Source organism: Tursiops truncatus, chromosome 17 (assembly GCF_011762595.2).
Source record: "Tursiops truncatus isolate mTurTru1 chromosome 17, mTurTru1.mat.Y, whole genome shotgun sequence".
Classification (NCBI taxonomy): Eukaryota; Metazoa; Chordata; class Mammalia; order Artiodactyla; family Delphinidae; genus Tursiops; species Tursiops truncatus.
Window position 1 is genome coordinate 72,603,091 of NC_047050.1, and position 15,720 is coordinate 72,618,810.

At 40.3% G+C, this 15,720-nt stretch overlaps 1 long non-coding RNA gene across 1 annotated transcript in view; it reads right to left on the reverse strand.

Annotated features, from left to right (window-relative positions):
• Window positions 1-15,720, reverse strand: part of LOC141276876 (uncharacterized) — a 249,462-nt gene that overhangs the window by 111,719 nt on the left and 122,023 nt on the right. The window contains exon 2 of the long non-coding RNA XR_012327127.1: window positions 11,894-11,951. This is a non-coding gene — a long non-coding RNA (uncharacterized lncRNA). The remainder of the gene's footprint in view (window positions 1-11,893; window positions 11,952-15,720) is intronic.

A 15,720-nucleotide genomic window follows, 5' to 3' on the forward strand; every position in this document is an offset into this window, starting at 1 on the left:
AAGGTGAGAGTTTGCTCAGGGCTCTATGCAGGGCAGACACACGGAATTCAGGTGGAGGAAGGAGGGGTGGTCAGTGCAAGGCCACGGAGAGACAGTGAGGTGAAGCTCTGCCGGGAACTGGGCAGGAAATGTGTCACTGGCTACTCCCTGAGCACGGTCTTTGGTCTGTGACTTTGTGCCCTGAGCGAGGTCCCACACAGCTGCAGTTGTCAGGAAGTGTGCCGAGGTGGTCAGAACCCAGGGCCTAGAGCCACGTGGGCCCAAGTTCAAGCCCCCTTCCATGGCCCGCTGCTGCTTGGTTATCTGTCTAATCCTGTAGTTCAATGTAAGGAAGTCCACTTTCATGCAGAAATAAGCATATTTTTCAATACTACATTTATTGACATAAAGGTATATTTTGATCTCCATAGTCTCACTTCTTTTTTATATACCTCAGTTAGTCAGAATTTTGGCAAAATAGAAGAGTGCTAATCACCAGCTCCTTCAGACCTGCTAAGAAAGTATTCCTTCCTCACTGTGTTATTGTGAATATTAAACGGACCTCTCTGATGCTATCCTGATGCACAGAAGCAGTGAATACATGTGAACTGCTTCTTTTAGCATTTTTATTATCATTTTTGATATTTTATCAAATTCCTCCTGTTCTTATCATCTATGTGGACAAATCAAAGAAACAGAAGCATGCGTCATTCACCTAACTTTTAACTCCAGGGAGGAAAAGGATTTGTTCAGAAAAGCATTCTTTGGAATGTGAGACTTTAAATTTTAGCACATTGTCACAGAAAGACACCAGCATTCAGAGTCAGGAAGATCCTGACTCTGTTCTGACCTCAATTCTGACATTTATCAGCTCTAAGACCTGAGCTAAATTACCTAGCAGTACGGATAGTTGACACTTACTGAGAAGTTCGTGTTCCAGACACTGATCTAAGTGGTTTGTATGTATAAACAATTAATTTTCACAAATCCCCTTCAGAGAAATGCTATTTTGATTTCCATTTCTTAGGTAATGAAAAGTTATAACTCACTGTGCTTTGAGGTGTTCCAGCTCCAGAGACCGTAAACCTAACTTCTAAGCAACACAACCTCTCAACTTCAATTTTCTACCTGTGCAATGGGGGCAAGGCCCACTTTACATGGTTTCTTTGTGAGAACTAAACACACAAAAAAAAGTTTTTTGTAAAGACCCCGGTACGCTGGTTGCCACATTCTGATTACATTTAACAGAAAGGCTTATGTCATTAAGTTTCTGGGTTGCAAGCAAAAGAAACAATCCTGGAGGAGTAGAAAAGCTATTTAGCAGAAGGATTTCTGGTAACTGACAGAATTATGGGAAGGCTGAAAACCAGGCTATTCAAACAAGCAGGAACCAGATGAGCTTGGGGTCATGAAGGACAGCCCAGGAGGGCACACCCAAGAAATGTTTGTTTAGGATGCTGATGAAGACACCATCATCGCTGTTTCTCCAAAATACAATCACTGCCAGACCGGCTGCTAGACACCACCCCCAATGCTGCTAGTCACCCTGTAATATCTAACGTGCCCCTTTGTCCTTGGGCCAACTGTTCAATAGTAAGAACGGAGCATGAAGCATCTGATTGCCAAGTTCAGATCCTGTGGCCACGTGCTTGCTTTGAGGAGAGGAGGGAAGCGTTTTCTCCCATTTGTCTTCCATAGTGAGGGTCACAGTTTTTCTCCCACTAAGACTTAAACGATGAAAGAGTTCACCAAAACTCTGAAATATGTTTTCTGACCTACCAAAAAATAAGAGCAAATTTCCACTGCGCAGTGATGTTGATGTTCACAGTCATGATAATCTGCGACAGTGCTGGCCCCTCGAGCAAGCCTTTTATGGAAGCTTTCTTGGTAAAATGCTCCTACACACCTCACTGTCACCTGCATTCAGCTTCCAGCTACTTAAGTCTTGAGATCTCAGTGTCCAGAGACCATCCGTTTAACTCTGTTTCCACCACTAAACTGTAAATTCCTTGGAAGCAAGAATTTTTTTCTGTTTGCAATGAACAGCCAGTGCCTGGCTCATAGTCAGCACTGAATATCAAACTAAACTGAGTGTCAGGGATAAGGAAGGGCATTTTTAGTTTAATTAAAAATTGTTTTTTTAGTTTTCATAGTTTGATAATCTACCGCAAAGATGGTATCAGGTTTAGCCGTGTGATGTTGCCAGTATCTGACTATTCTGACCTACACAAATGGCAATTTGTATGGTTCAACTACAGGCATATCTTGGAGATATTTGTGGGTTTGGTTTTAGATCACCCCAATAAAGTGAACGTCGCAATGAAGTGACTCACACTAATTTTTTTTGTTTCCCAGTGCATATATCAGTTATGTTTACATTATACTGTAGTCAATTAAGTGTGAAACAGCATTATGTCTAAAAAAATAATTTAAGAATGCTTTATGGCAAAAAATGCTAACTATCATCTGAGCCTTCACTGAGTCGTAATCTTTTTGCTTGTGGAGGCTTTGAAATATTATGGGAATTCCCCAAATGTGACACAGAGACAAGAAGTGAGCCAATGCTGTTGCTAAAATGGTGCTGATAGACTTGCTCGACACAGGGTTGCCACAAACCTTCAATTTGTAAAAAACGCATTATCTGTGAAGCACAATAAAATAAGATACGGCTGTATGTATTTAATATTCAGAGTGTAGGTCACCCTGAGAAGCTGCGATTTGTTGCAATTACAAGGAAGACTGTCCAGAGGTATCTGCTTAGTTGGCCTCTCTGGGCTGAGGCAATGGGGTTCAGGTTAAGTCCAGGATGGCATAAACAGGAACATGTTAGTTTAATTAAGACAGATATTTACAGTCTTAGAGACTCTCTAGCAAATTTCTGTTCTGTGTTCAGGGTGTGCAACTCTGAATAGGGTGAGGTTATCGAAATGTATTTCTATCAGTAACATTTAGGGACGGGTGTGCAAATGGAGCCAGCTATGGGAAGCACATCCTGAGTGCTGGGTGTTGTGAGACCACCATATACATCAGTCCATTCGAGCTTTACTGCACTGGGAATAGCATGCCAGAGTAGGAAGCAGAATCACAGGAGTAAAGGCTCACTCAAGACGGCACAGCTGACAAATGGCAGAGCTAGAGTTGGGGCTGTGTCATTACGTCCCAGAGCCCAATGTTGCACCAGCAGCCCTTCCAGGTCAAGGAAGTCCTAGTAGAAGCCACCAACACCGTTCTTTACCAAGCACCTGGCCTCTCCTCGTGGGCATGGCTCTAACATCTCCTAGTGGAGGGGCACTCCTGAGGAAGTTCTCAAGTGCTGAGAAGCTTTGGAAATTGTGCTGTGCCGCCATCAGCATAATTGCTAGGTAGTGGGTCTGTTACCATATTAGTTGCAGCAGCAACGGAGTTTATCAAACACAGGACAAAACCAGCCACAACGTGCTTGTTCGTGTAAAGCTTCCAATGGCCACTGGACCACCTGCCTCAGCCTCACTCTAGGTTCTACTGCCTGTTTTACCTGGGTCACCCCAATAGCCTGCTCTGCCCCCCAGCCCCCTGCATGCACTCTGTGACCAATGCAATTTTACAAAATGCAAAGCCAGAGAAAGAGAGAGAGAGAGAACGCAAGAGCCCTTATACTTGATTCTGTTTCTCTGGGGGAACTTGACTGTTGGGGTATCTATCTATATTTATATAAGATCTATTTATCTATCTATCTTTACTTATCTATATCTCTGTATCTCTGTCTATACCTATCATCATATATTTATATGCATTTACAGGTATATGGATATCTGTAGAAGTAAACAGATGGCTAAATATATCTATATCAATATCGATATAAATATATATCTCTGTACCTCTACCTCTTTCCATATCCATATCTATATCCATATCCCCTTAGGGAAAAGAAGTCATTTTAGCAATTTATATCTCTTTTCCATAAAGAAAATCATACAATAAAAAGAGCATATGGTATGCAATGTTTTGAAATATTTCTATCATGGTATGATTTTGTTGCCAAAAATAATGAAAGTTGTGTCATCTGTTAAAAAGTCTCATATCTTGACACTTTAACCCATTTAAAATATTCATTCTATAAAATGAAATCGCATGTATTAAAAGTGTTCTGTGTCCTTCGACTTCTACTTTCAGACTAGCCTAGTCTCTCTAGCGCTTCCCGGACCCTCAGTCTCTCCCGAGCAGTTCAGGCTCCCTTTTGTGACCACATAACCTCCCCCTGCCCACATACATACATGCACGCACACGCAGTCCAGTCTCTCCCAGGATCCTCTTTTGCCCAGTTACCAACCATGCCCGCCCCCTAGTTTATGTTCCTGTAACATATGCAACTCGCTGTGACCTCCTACCTCCATCAGTATGTGTTTTCACACTCAAAATGATCCCCTTTTCTCTGACTTAGTCTTATATTCAATTTAGTGGTAACTTTTCTCCACTATTCAAATTTTTCTGCTTCCCTCCGGCAGAATGGAGGGTCCTTCTCTGTGCCCACAGAGCTCTCTCTTTGTATTGCAAAAAATATACATTACATTGCAGCCATTTGTTCATGTTTCTCCCTACCGGTGATATATAGCAATATCCTTAAAGTCAGGGACATTATTTTTTCATATTCAATCTGTCCCCTAGGAAAGGGCTTATGGAAAGCTGATGTTGGGCTCTGCTATTAAATGAGAACTTATACTTTCTAGTTCTGCACCTCTACCCCATTCTCCTCTAAGATTTCACACAATGTTCCTTGAGCAACCTCATTCTTAGCACTCCTCTTAGTGTTTCATTATGGGCCATACTTGTGGTCCATATACTTTTGACTGCATCCACCTAGAGTCATCCTTTCCTGGAGGCATGGCTTCCCTGATGAAGCTCTGGCTGATATCTGTTATAATATAGCAGGTGCCTCCTGTAGTAGCCAGGAGCTATGGTCAGGAAGAGGATGCTAAGTATTCTTAACACTGATTATTGACCTGTTCACGTGATATTTCTCACACTAGGAGTTGTAGCAGGTATTCCAGACCCTCTGCTGCCTCATACCTCTCAGATCCTTTAAGGCCTAACATTGATATTAATGTGCTATTCAATTTTCCACATTTGCAGTAATTTCTCTGCCAGACCTACATAATGATATATGTTTGTGTTCCTACATGCTGTTTCCATCAAGCAGGGCAGCAATGTCAAAAAACCGTGCTACATTATTCAATTTTTATTGAATAACCAGCATCTGTTCTGTGGCAAGGATTATTACAACTGTCAGTATTATCATAATAATCAAATAAGTGAGGTCGCTGCTTCAGCTGGGTCACTTGACATTTTGCACGTGTCTATCTCTTTAATGTCACTTTAGAGAAGATGACTCAGTCTGTCCTGGCACCAAATTAATGGCTTAAAATCAACCTGGATCTTTCAAGGAGGGGTAGAAGTAGCTCAGGACTAAGTGAAGAAAAGTGGGGTTTCCAGTGCTGTCAGGGGAAGGTTCATTCTTGGTGATGTGTAACAAGTGTCTGACTTTCTGTGGGCCTCCATGTTCTCATTTTTAAAAATATGGTCCCATTTAGCTCAACAAGTCTCAATTCTACTGGGAGCTCCCACGGGGATAAGTTTAATTGGCTGTTTGCTCTTATACATACCTGCATGGAGTTCATTGCATTTGCTCTTTCATTTGTTGAGAAAATTTCAGTGTAACTATCCTTCGGAATTCTAGAACCCTCAATTGTCAGAGACACCCAAGAACAAACTTAAGCCTTGGACAAGCAAGTTTAATAGAACGAGTGTGGGCTTTGGAATTCTGTCTACCATTTGCAAGCAGATTCCCTATGTGGAAAACAGGGACAATGATGCCTTCTACTGTATGTAACAGGACGCAGCTATTCTGTTGGGTTCAAATGCACAGGCTCTCATGACAGAGGCCTCGGTTTAAACCCTTACTAGGTGAGTCTTCTTAGACAGGTGACTCCACCCTCCTGCACTTCCGCTTCCTCGTTCCTAAAAGAAGATAACAATCATAGTCCCTACTGCAGGGGACTCTGGGGTGAATCAGTGGTGACTTAAATAATACTTAATGGCTTGACTAAAGGGCTGAGTTCATGGAATAATAATATGAATAACCAATATTAACATAGTCTTTATAAACTTAAACATTTCAATTTAATATTCTTTCTTTATACATTTATGTATTGAGTATTTTTTTAAATTAATTAATTTAATTTATTTATTTTTGGCTGCATTGCTTCTTTGCTGCTGTGTGTGGGCTTTCTCTAGTTGCGGCGAGCGGGGGCTACTCTTCGTTGTGGTGTGCGGGCTTCTCACTGCGGTGGCTTCTCTTGTTGCGGAGCACGGGATCTAGGAGCGCAGGCTTCCGTAGTTGTGGCTCACGAGCTCTAAAGCACAGGCTCAGTAGTTGTGGCGCACGGGCTTAGTTGCTCTGCGGCATGTGGGATCTTCCCGGACCAGGGCTTGAACCTATGTCCCCTGCATTGACAGGCGGATTCTTAACCACTACGCCACCAGGGAAGCCCCTACTGAGTATTTTTTAATGTCCACTGAGTTAGTAAAATTTGAGGTTATGAATTAAACCATAGAGCCTACTCCTGAGAAGCTTAATTCTAGTGAGAGAAGTAATACATCAGGAATTATATACCTTTTGGGGTAGCTGATGATCAATAATGATCCAGATACACTGGAGATACCTTCCAGTGGGAAGAACAAGGCAGATGACCCTGTAAAAGCAACTTTGGCCAAACTGTGAAGGATAGTATATAGAGGGCTTCAGCTTTTGGTTCTGTAGGCAGTGAGGAACCATGTTTGTTTCATTTGTAAAAATAACAAAAAGTGAGTTTTGGGGGCCTCCCTGGTGGCGCAGTGGTTGAGAGTCCGCCTGCCGATGCAGGGGACACGGGTTCATGCCCCGGTCTGGGAGGATCCCACATGCCGCAGAGCAGCTGGGCCCGTGAGCCATGGCCGCTGAGCCTGCGCGTCCGGAGCCTGTGCTCCGCAGCGGGAGAGGCGACGGCAGTGAGAGGCCCATGTACCGCAAAAAGAAAAAAAAAGTGAGTTTTTGTTTATTTTTATATTGTTTTAAGTGTTCATTACTCTCTCCTTCCATAAATATTTATTTAACACCCATAAAATACCAGGCATTGTGCTAGGTTGGCAGTATTCACAACTCACTTACAGTAATTTAGCTTACGTTCAGTGTAGCGGATAGAAAATGAATCCGTAAATAAATAGATACAGATTGTGATAGGTACTATGAAAGAACCAAGAAGGGGTTGCAAGTTGCAATACTAACTAGTGTGTTTAGGATTGGCTTTACCCAAGACATTCAGTTTAAGCTCAGTTCTGAAAAATAAGATGACAGAAGATTCTGGACGTTAGGATTGGGGGTGTCTGGGGACCTGCATGGGAAAGTTGCCTGGATGAGAATCAGCGTGGTACGGGGTGCGTGTAGTGGGTTTCTGCTGTGGTTTGACTATGACTTATGTCCCTTCTTGAGCAGCCCTCCTGTGGCATTTCATGTCTCAGAACCTTTGTGCGCTCATCTGTAAAACGGAGCCGCTACTGTTAACATGCAGAGTTGTTCAGAATTAAATGACTTAGTTTAGGGCCTGTGTCATAGTCAGTTCAGGCTTCTGTAACAAAAATACCATAGACCAGGTGGCTTAAACAACAGAAATTTCTTTTCTCACAGTTCTGGAGGCTGGTGAGTCCGAGCTCAACATGCTGGCTGACTTATTGATAGTTCCTGGTAAAACTCCACTTCCTGGTTTGCAGGTGTATGTTTTCTTGCAGTTTCCTCACATGGCAGACAGAGAGAACTCTGGTCGCTTCATCTTCTTATAAGGACACTAATTCCATTGTGAGGACCCTATCCTCATGACATCACCTAAAACGAACTACCTCCTAAAGGCCCCACCTCCTAACGCCAGTACACTTGAGGTCAGAGCTTCAGTATATGAATTGTAGGGGACACACACATCTAGTCCACAGCAGTCTGGCACCAATGAGTTCTCATTAAATAAAATATTAGTCAGCTCACATCTGTCCTCCACTCAAAAATCTTTAATGGTTACCTATTTTACTCAGAGTAAATGCCAGAGGTCCTCAGCAAGTCCTACAGGGTCACGGCGATCTCCTAATAGATTCTTAAACACTCTGGGCTTTTGCCTATGGTCTTCCTCTGTCAGAAGTACTCTTCCCAGCTCCCTTCTGGCCTAATCTTCTCTGCCCCCATCAAGGCCCTTTGCTCAAGTCTCTCTCCCCCTTAAATTAGGCTCACAGTACCACTCTGTTTACTACTGTAAACTGCTGCACATCCCACCCTTTGATGTCACTTACCTGATCCATGTATTCATTCCAACACGACATGCAATCTACACATGTATCATGATTATTGATAATGAACTGTCTACCTCCGCTGCTAGAATATAAATCCTGAAAGGAAGGGATCGTGTCTGTTTGGCTCACTGGTCTATCCTGAGCATTTACAACAGTGCCTGGCACAGTAGGTGGTCAGGATTTATCTACTGACAAGATGGACAAATTAGTGAATAGATGGCAAGTTGTTGTTAAAGTTGCTGTTGTTGAAAGATGATGACAAGAATATAGTGATAGTCTAGGGGTCTGGGCTACATATTCCAAAGAAATAGTGTAATTTTGGAAATACTCTGTTTCCCTTTCTTGAGCCCTTTTGCCCAGAGCAACTATTTAGATCCCAAATATAAGCTATATATTAAAAATAACCAATATCATTTAACATATTGAACTGGGCTTATGGAAAGATGAAGTGTAGTTGTGTAACTAGAGAATTAATGTAGGAGGTGACTGTCGTAGAAAAGGCCCCTTTAGGCCCTGACTGACTTTGGTATTTCATTACGCTTTAATTACAACTAGTGATTTGTGGTTGGAGACGGATCCCTCACATCACGGGAACTTAAACTACTGTGATTTTCCATTATGCAGAGAATTTCTGTGCAGGAGGGAGAAGAGAATTGAGCATGGAGAATGTTTTCTACATTGGGAATAGGGATGAAGACCCAACTCCAGGGAGGGAGATGCACGCTGAGGAGAAAGTCTGAGTCTCGAATGTGGTGGTTGCATTGCCTTCCAATACATACCAAAGGAACTGGCCTGGTCAGAACTGGAAAGTGGTCCAATGCAGGAGAAAGTGTCTTTGGCATGAAGAAAGGGAAAGTGGGGCATTGGGCTAGAGTACGGGTCTTCTAAAAAGGGAGACTGGCTTCAAATACTGACTAGGTTATGTAGCACACGTATGAACAGGGGAGGGGCATTGATTTACTCTCTCTGAGCCTCAGATTCCCCATCTATACATGGATATATTTCAGATAGTATTGTGGGGCTTAACTGACATAGCATGTGCAGTGCGCTTAGCCTATGTAAGAACAGATGTTAGGGTTTATTTTCCTTCTTTATCAGCAAAATGAGGTAACTGGACAATCTCTCTTCTTTTCACAGGTATTTATCAGATGCTTTATAAAACATGCTCATATCCATTATCTCATAAAATCCTTGTAATTTATGAGAAATCTACTATTGTCCTCATGTTTCAGACTATGAAATTGAGGGACAGAGAGATACAGGGATTTATCCAAAGTTATCAAGCCATAGCTTAATAGAACCAGCTTTACAACCCTTTATACTATATCATATCTCCATTAACAGTGATTATTTTCCTAAAATCAATATATTCAGATTTTACTTTCTAGTTGCTCACTGAGGAAACAACCAGATTCCCAAGGATTTACCATTTAAAGAGTTGATACCAATGGGTAGAAGGAACATAAGGATTTGGATAAGTAGGTATAACCGCTCCAAATAATCACATTCCTGATTCAAATATAACAGACATCTAAGATATATTAGAGAAAAACTATTTCCCACTCCTTGTTCCTAAGCATGGCCAAGGGCAATTTTAGAGATAAAAGCCTAAGAAATCCAATAACTGGCCTTTTATATATCCAGAACATTACTGAAACAGAAATTGCTTAATTTATGTTTCAAACTCTACATGCTGAAAGAGCATGAATTCTGATGTCATAATGCTTAAATCCTAGCTTAAATCCCATCTAGTTCTGTGGCTGTGTGACTCTGAGAAGGCACTCAACCTCTCTTAGTTACAGTTCCTTCATTTATAAACCAGAAATAACACTATTTACTAGGAGAATTAAATTCCGAGGGGAAAAAAAAATACATATATTCCTTAGCATGGTACCTGCATATAGTAAACACTCAATACAATTAGCTATTGTTTGCATTAATATTAGCAAAAAATGATATCTAGCAGTGAAAATTTCTATTCTATGAATCAGCAATCACCATTTTTCCAACAGTAAAGAACTACCAAAACCACAACAACAACAAACCCAGGAATAAAAGAAATAAAGCCCTCTAAAGTTAGAAGACTGACCAAGCAAACTTTTTAAGGTATGACCAAGAGCTCTTGTTTCCCCTACAACTGATGTGGAAAAACCTTTAAGAGAAAATGGAATCTGCAGAGTGATAGAATTAAAACAGGAAACCTGATGAACTCAACTGAATTGAAAGACAGACATTTTTCCAAAACTGAATATGCTGCTGCTAATTAGTAATTCATCTTGGTGGTGAACTTATCCAGGAACTTGAGTTAAAGAAACATATAAGTTAATTTTTGCTTGATAGGATGTGGGCAAAGTACAGAACATGCACAGAGGTTTTAGAAAGCAATTTGGCAAAACTAATGTTATCCAATAAAATTAATTTCTCAGAGAACTATTTACACGAGTAAATAAATGAAATGTCTCATAGCCGTATTAGGAAGTACATTTTGTTAGCTTACTTTTTAAAATTTTATTAAATTTAAAAACAGACTTTCAGAAGTGTCAAGTTATTCTGTAGATATTAAAATTAAATGTAGAAAAATTTTCAATGGCATTGCAAAATGTTCGTATTTTAATACTAAATAGGAACAAAATTAGGTTTCTACCTGGATTGTATAAATCTCAACTATATAAAGGTACTAAGGAAAAAGCCATGGCAGTAGTTAGTTCTGAGAATTGATTGTGGCCGATATTTTATTTTATTATTTTACTTTATTTCATTTTATTTTATGTTAACTTCTACAAGGAGAGTGTATGCCATTTACAAGCAGAAATAAAATACTATTTAAAAATCTCTAGAGGATGAAAAATGAGAGGACAAATTACATTTTTCTCCCCATGAAATTAAAGGTAACCTCAATTTCACTGGTTTGGTACTTTGTAATCTAACTTTAGCAACCTCAAACCATCCACTGAAGTTGTAAGTCTTAGTTCCATGATGGTAGCAAAATTTCTCTGCCCCTGTCTGACTTCTACATGAAAAAAGAAACAAGCTGTTCACATCTGTCTTGTCTTTTAATAATTGTATTTTACATTATAGCTATCTGTCAAAAACTCTTAAACTTGTAGCTGTGGATCAGTAAGTTCGCCATGACCTGTCTCCTCTGGAAAGGCTGATGTAATTAGAAACGCTCTATCATCAATCATTCAACTAATGCGCGCCCTCTGGCTCCCGCTCTCTCTGTCTCTATTTCTCCCTCCCTCCCTGCCCTTCTCTGACGTCAATTATTCTGAATATTTTAAACAAAAGATTCGACCAACCCTACCTCCTCTCAGCTATAGTGCTGTCATTGTCACTAATGGAATTTAAAATGTTCCCTTTGAAGGAAGTTTCCTGGGGAGACTTCTTTGCAATTGCCAGTTAAAGGGAAGCTAGTTCTTATACTCTCAGTGGAATTAGCAACAGATTGTAACAAATGTGGTTAAAAGTAGCCCATTTGGAACAAAGTGACTTTTCTGACATTTGATGGGGTCTGCAGTTGTTTTTTCCTCCTCAGATCAAGACTAGTACATTCCAAAGTGTTACTTACATGCTGAAGTGTTCTGTGAGAGAGCTTTTCTCTTCTCTCCTACCCCAGCAGGGAATTTCTGCAGGAAACAGAAAGATTAACAAGAGTTGAATATTGTTTCTGTGTATTTGCCTTTATTTTCTTATGCATGAAGATGGCACTTTGAGCATGTTCATCCTCTCCCCTATTTAGCCTGCTTGCCTGATCTCAGAGGAGTGTTTTGTCCCAGCGATTACCATGCAGAGAATTTCAGAGCTGCTCCGCCCACCTGTGTCTGGAAATTCACAGACAGTTCCTCCCTTAGCTCTCCCCAGACCCTCATCTGTGCGAAAACCTTACCTCACCTTCTTATGTGATAACTGACTGTATATGGGGCTTTCTCCTAAACTGTTCTCTGAGAATATCTGTAGTCCAGAAAAATGTCTCATTTTTCTTTGAGTAGATGATAAAAAAAATTGTCTTATGATGTTTAGATTAATGGAAACTTAGTTACTCTATTTGTTTTAAATGAAATCAAATCTGAGCCCCCAGTGACCAAGGCAGTGGCTAATTCAATCTACCATATTGTGGGGACCACATGTCTTTCCTGGGCGCTAAGTCCACACACCTAAAACAGGAAAAGGGTGCGGTCCTGAGTCACCGTGGGCACCATCACTGTTGGCTCTGTCTACCGCACTGCACTGTAATTAAGTCCTTAGCTCTCTGAGTGCTGGTGCAGACCCTCAGCACAGCTCTCAGAGGCCTCCGGCCTTCATGTCAAGCCTTTGCTGATATCCAGGACTCACCCCACAATGGAGGGACAGTGGGCAAGCGGGGCACAGATCTCTACAGTTCCTAAACCTCTAACCTGCCAGTATTTCCATTACCTCCCCTCTCTCCCTTCCACGAAGCGGCTCCTCAATTAGGTTCTCTTCTCCCCCCTTGATAAGCCATCAACTCCCAAATATGATGTGTTTTTTGGCCCTGCAACATTTCTTTTCAGCCTTGAAACACAAAAGCATTGACCTGCTGGCTAAAAGCTTTTTTGCTAAGTTGATCTTGTATTTAACTTCACAACACTTGAACTGGGTAAACTGATCCACTTTTGAGAGATAAGGAAACTGACAGAGAGTTGAGGTGACTTGACAAATATGGATGTCTTGGACTGGAAGTGGCAGTAGGATCCAAGCATCCCCTTTAACCCTCAGTCCTCCTCTACTACATAGGCTGACCAAATGTCCTGGTTTGTGTGGGATTGCAGAACAGTCCCAGGAAAACCAGTGTAATTTGTTCACTCTACTACTACGTATACCATGGTTCCTATCTTGGAGACCCCAAAGTCAGAGAGCTTGTATGGTACTTGAAGTATTTTAAAAGTTTAACAAAATCATTTTTACTCATGTTTTATGCATTAACTTCGTGTTTGTCATTATTTCTACTTCTCCCCCATTTTCTTTTACCTCCTTCTACTCTTCTTTTTAATTTGACATTGAATTTGGTAGAGTCCCATATGTTTCTTACTGAACCATCTTTAGCAAGAAGGGCCTCCCTGTTTCTGATTCCACTGTCCCTTTTAACACTTCTTTAAGAGATATCCGGGGATCATGGAAGTTGAAGTTAGACTATCATGGATTCAAATTCAGTCACTATCAATTCTAAATAGTGCTGCCTTAAGTAAGTCATTTAAACTCTTGTATTTTAACTTCATTAGGTAACAATAATCCACATTCCATCCATCTCATATAGCCATTTTAAGGTTCAAGTTTGATGTTCTAAATAAAAATAATTAAAAATCTTTAAGTATGAATATACTTGCCATGGAGTAATGTTTTTCTGACTAAAGAGAGAGGATGGTGACCCTGTTTTTTGTGGAGTCTTGCTACTAGGAATAATCAGATCTGTTGAAAGGATGCATTTCTGAATTGGGATTATTTTGATAAATCAATCACTGATTTATTATAGATGGTATAGGGGACCTTTCAATAGTCTTCTACTGTGCTTTTCCACGTAAAATTTCCTGGGAGGTATCCTAATATGATCATTTGGCTCTTGGTATAAATTACTCCTGACTTAATTGGTTCTTGAAGAATCATCAAAAACTTGTCTGAGTGACTTTGTGGGTCTCAACGGTCTTTCTCCCAACTTGGAGAGGTAGGCCTGGATCACCCAGGGAACTATTCAGTGATAAATCACCCACTTCAATTTCTACCATTGTTGAGTTGCTGCAGTGTCCAGAGAGCTAATTAGAAGAGAGGGAAGAGCCTAGCTGATTCTCTCAGGCACAATAAAATTGTAATGTAGCCCTAAAGGAAATCATAGGTAAGGTTTCTAATTAAGGTCACTCCCTGCCTTGAGCAGGAATGATGTGGGTACCTGATCTCAGGAAATCCCTGGAATGTCATGTGTGAAAGGAAGAAGTAGAGGGGGAAGATGATGAAATCCAGAAATCTATTGGAAAAATGGGCTGTCTATAGAGATAGTCTGAAGTGAAAAAAAAGATGAAAAAGGAACAGGAAGAAATGTAAAGTTAAGTTTAGCCTGAAGAAAAAAAGTTAACCATAACAAAAAAATGTCTCCGGTCAGAAAAGAAGAGTCTTAACTTCCCTTCATCAGTCTCCTACACTGCTACCTACCTACTACTTAACCAATTAACTCATTGCCTAGGGCCAGGACATCTGTGGGAAGTAGCTTATCACTAAGCAGAGTGTTGATGCATTGGAAATCACATTCTTTCTAAAGGGACTGGGGCAGGATCTGTAGGGATAGACACAGCCAGTTCACTTTTTCTACATGTTTCTACATACCAATAAGGTGAGTGGAGTATTAGACCAGAGTCTCTATCCATCCTTCCACTCATGTTCCTGAGTATGCCTGAGGTTTAGCTACAGTAGGAAAGGGAAACCTAGCTTAGACTTCAAACTAACTTAAAGATGTGCTCCAATCCAGTTCATATCAGAGCTCTCTGTTTTGGAATTTATTTGGTTAAGATATTAATAAAGTATTTCCTTAAGTCTCATTCTACTGTTATTCTTTTACATTTACAGACAGAGAATGTCAGAGTAGATGAAAACATATGAACAAACAATATGTTGTCTATAAGAAACTTACTTCAAATATAACAATATAGGAAGGCTAAAAGTAACAAAACAAGGAAGAACATAGTATGAAAATACTACATTAAGGAAAGCAGGAGTAGATACTAAATATATACTATTAAATATCAAATAAATATAAATATCAAATAAACTAGACACCAGAGCAAAGGAAATCACCAGAGGCAGAGAGGGATATTTGGGGACCTCCCAAATATGAAACCTCCACGGGACAGAGCAATCCTAAGGGTGACGCACCAGATCTCATAACTGTAAAATATGTGAAGTTAAAGCAGATTAAACTGGAAGGAGGTACAGGCACATCCAGTTACATGTGGAGATTTCAACATCTGTTTTTGAATAATTGATAGAACAAGTAGACAAGAAGTCAACAAGACTACAGAACTCATAAACACCATCAACCAACAAGATCTACATTACATTTATAAAACACTTCACACAACAGCAGAAAACACATTATTTTCAAGTGCACATGGGACACAAATATCTGGATAATCCATATCTTGGGACATAAAGCAAATCCTGACAAATTAAAAGGAACTGAAATCATACAGAAAGTATTCTCTGACCATACTGGAATCAAACTAGAAATTAATCGCAGAAACACAAAAGGGAAATACCAAACCACTGGAGACTAAATAACACAATTCTAAATATTTCAAGAGTTGAAAAGGAAGTCTCAATGCATTAAGTGATTTTTTAAATTCGCTGAACTGAATGAAAATTAAAAACTTTGACAACTTAAATGAAACGGAC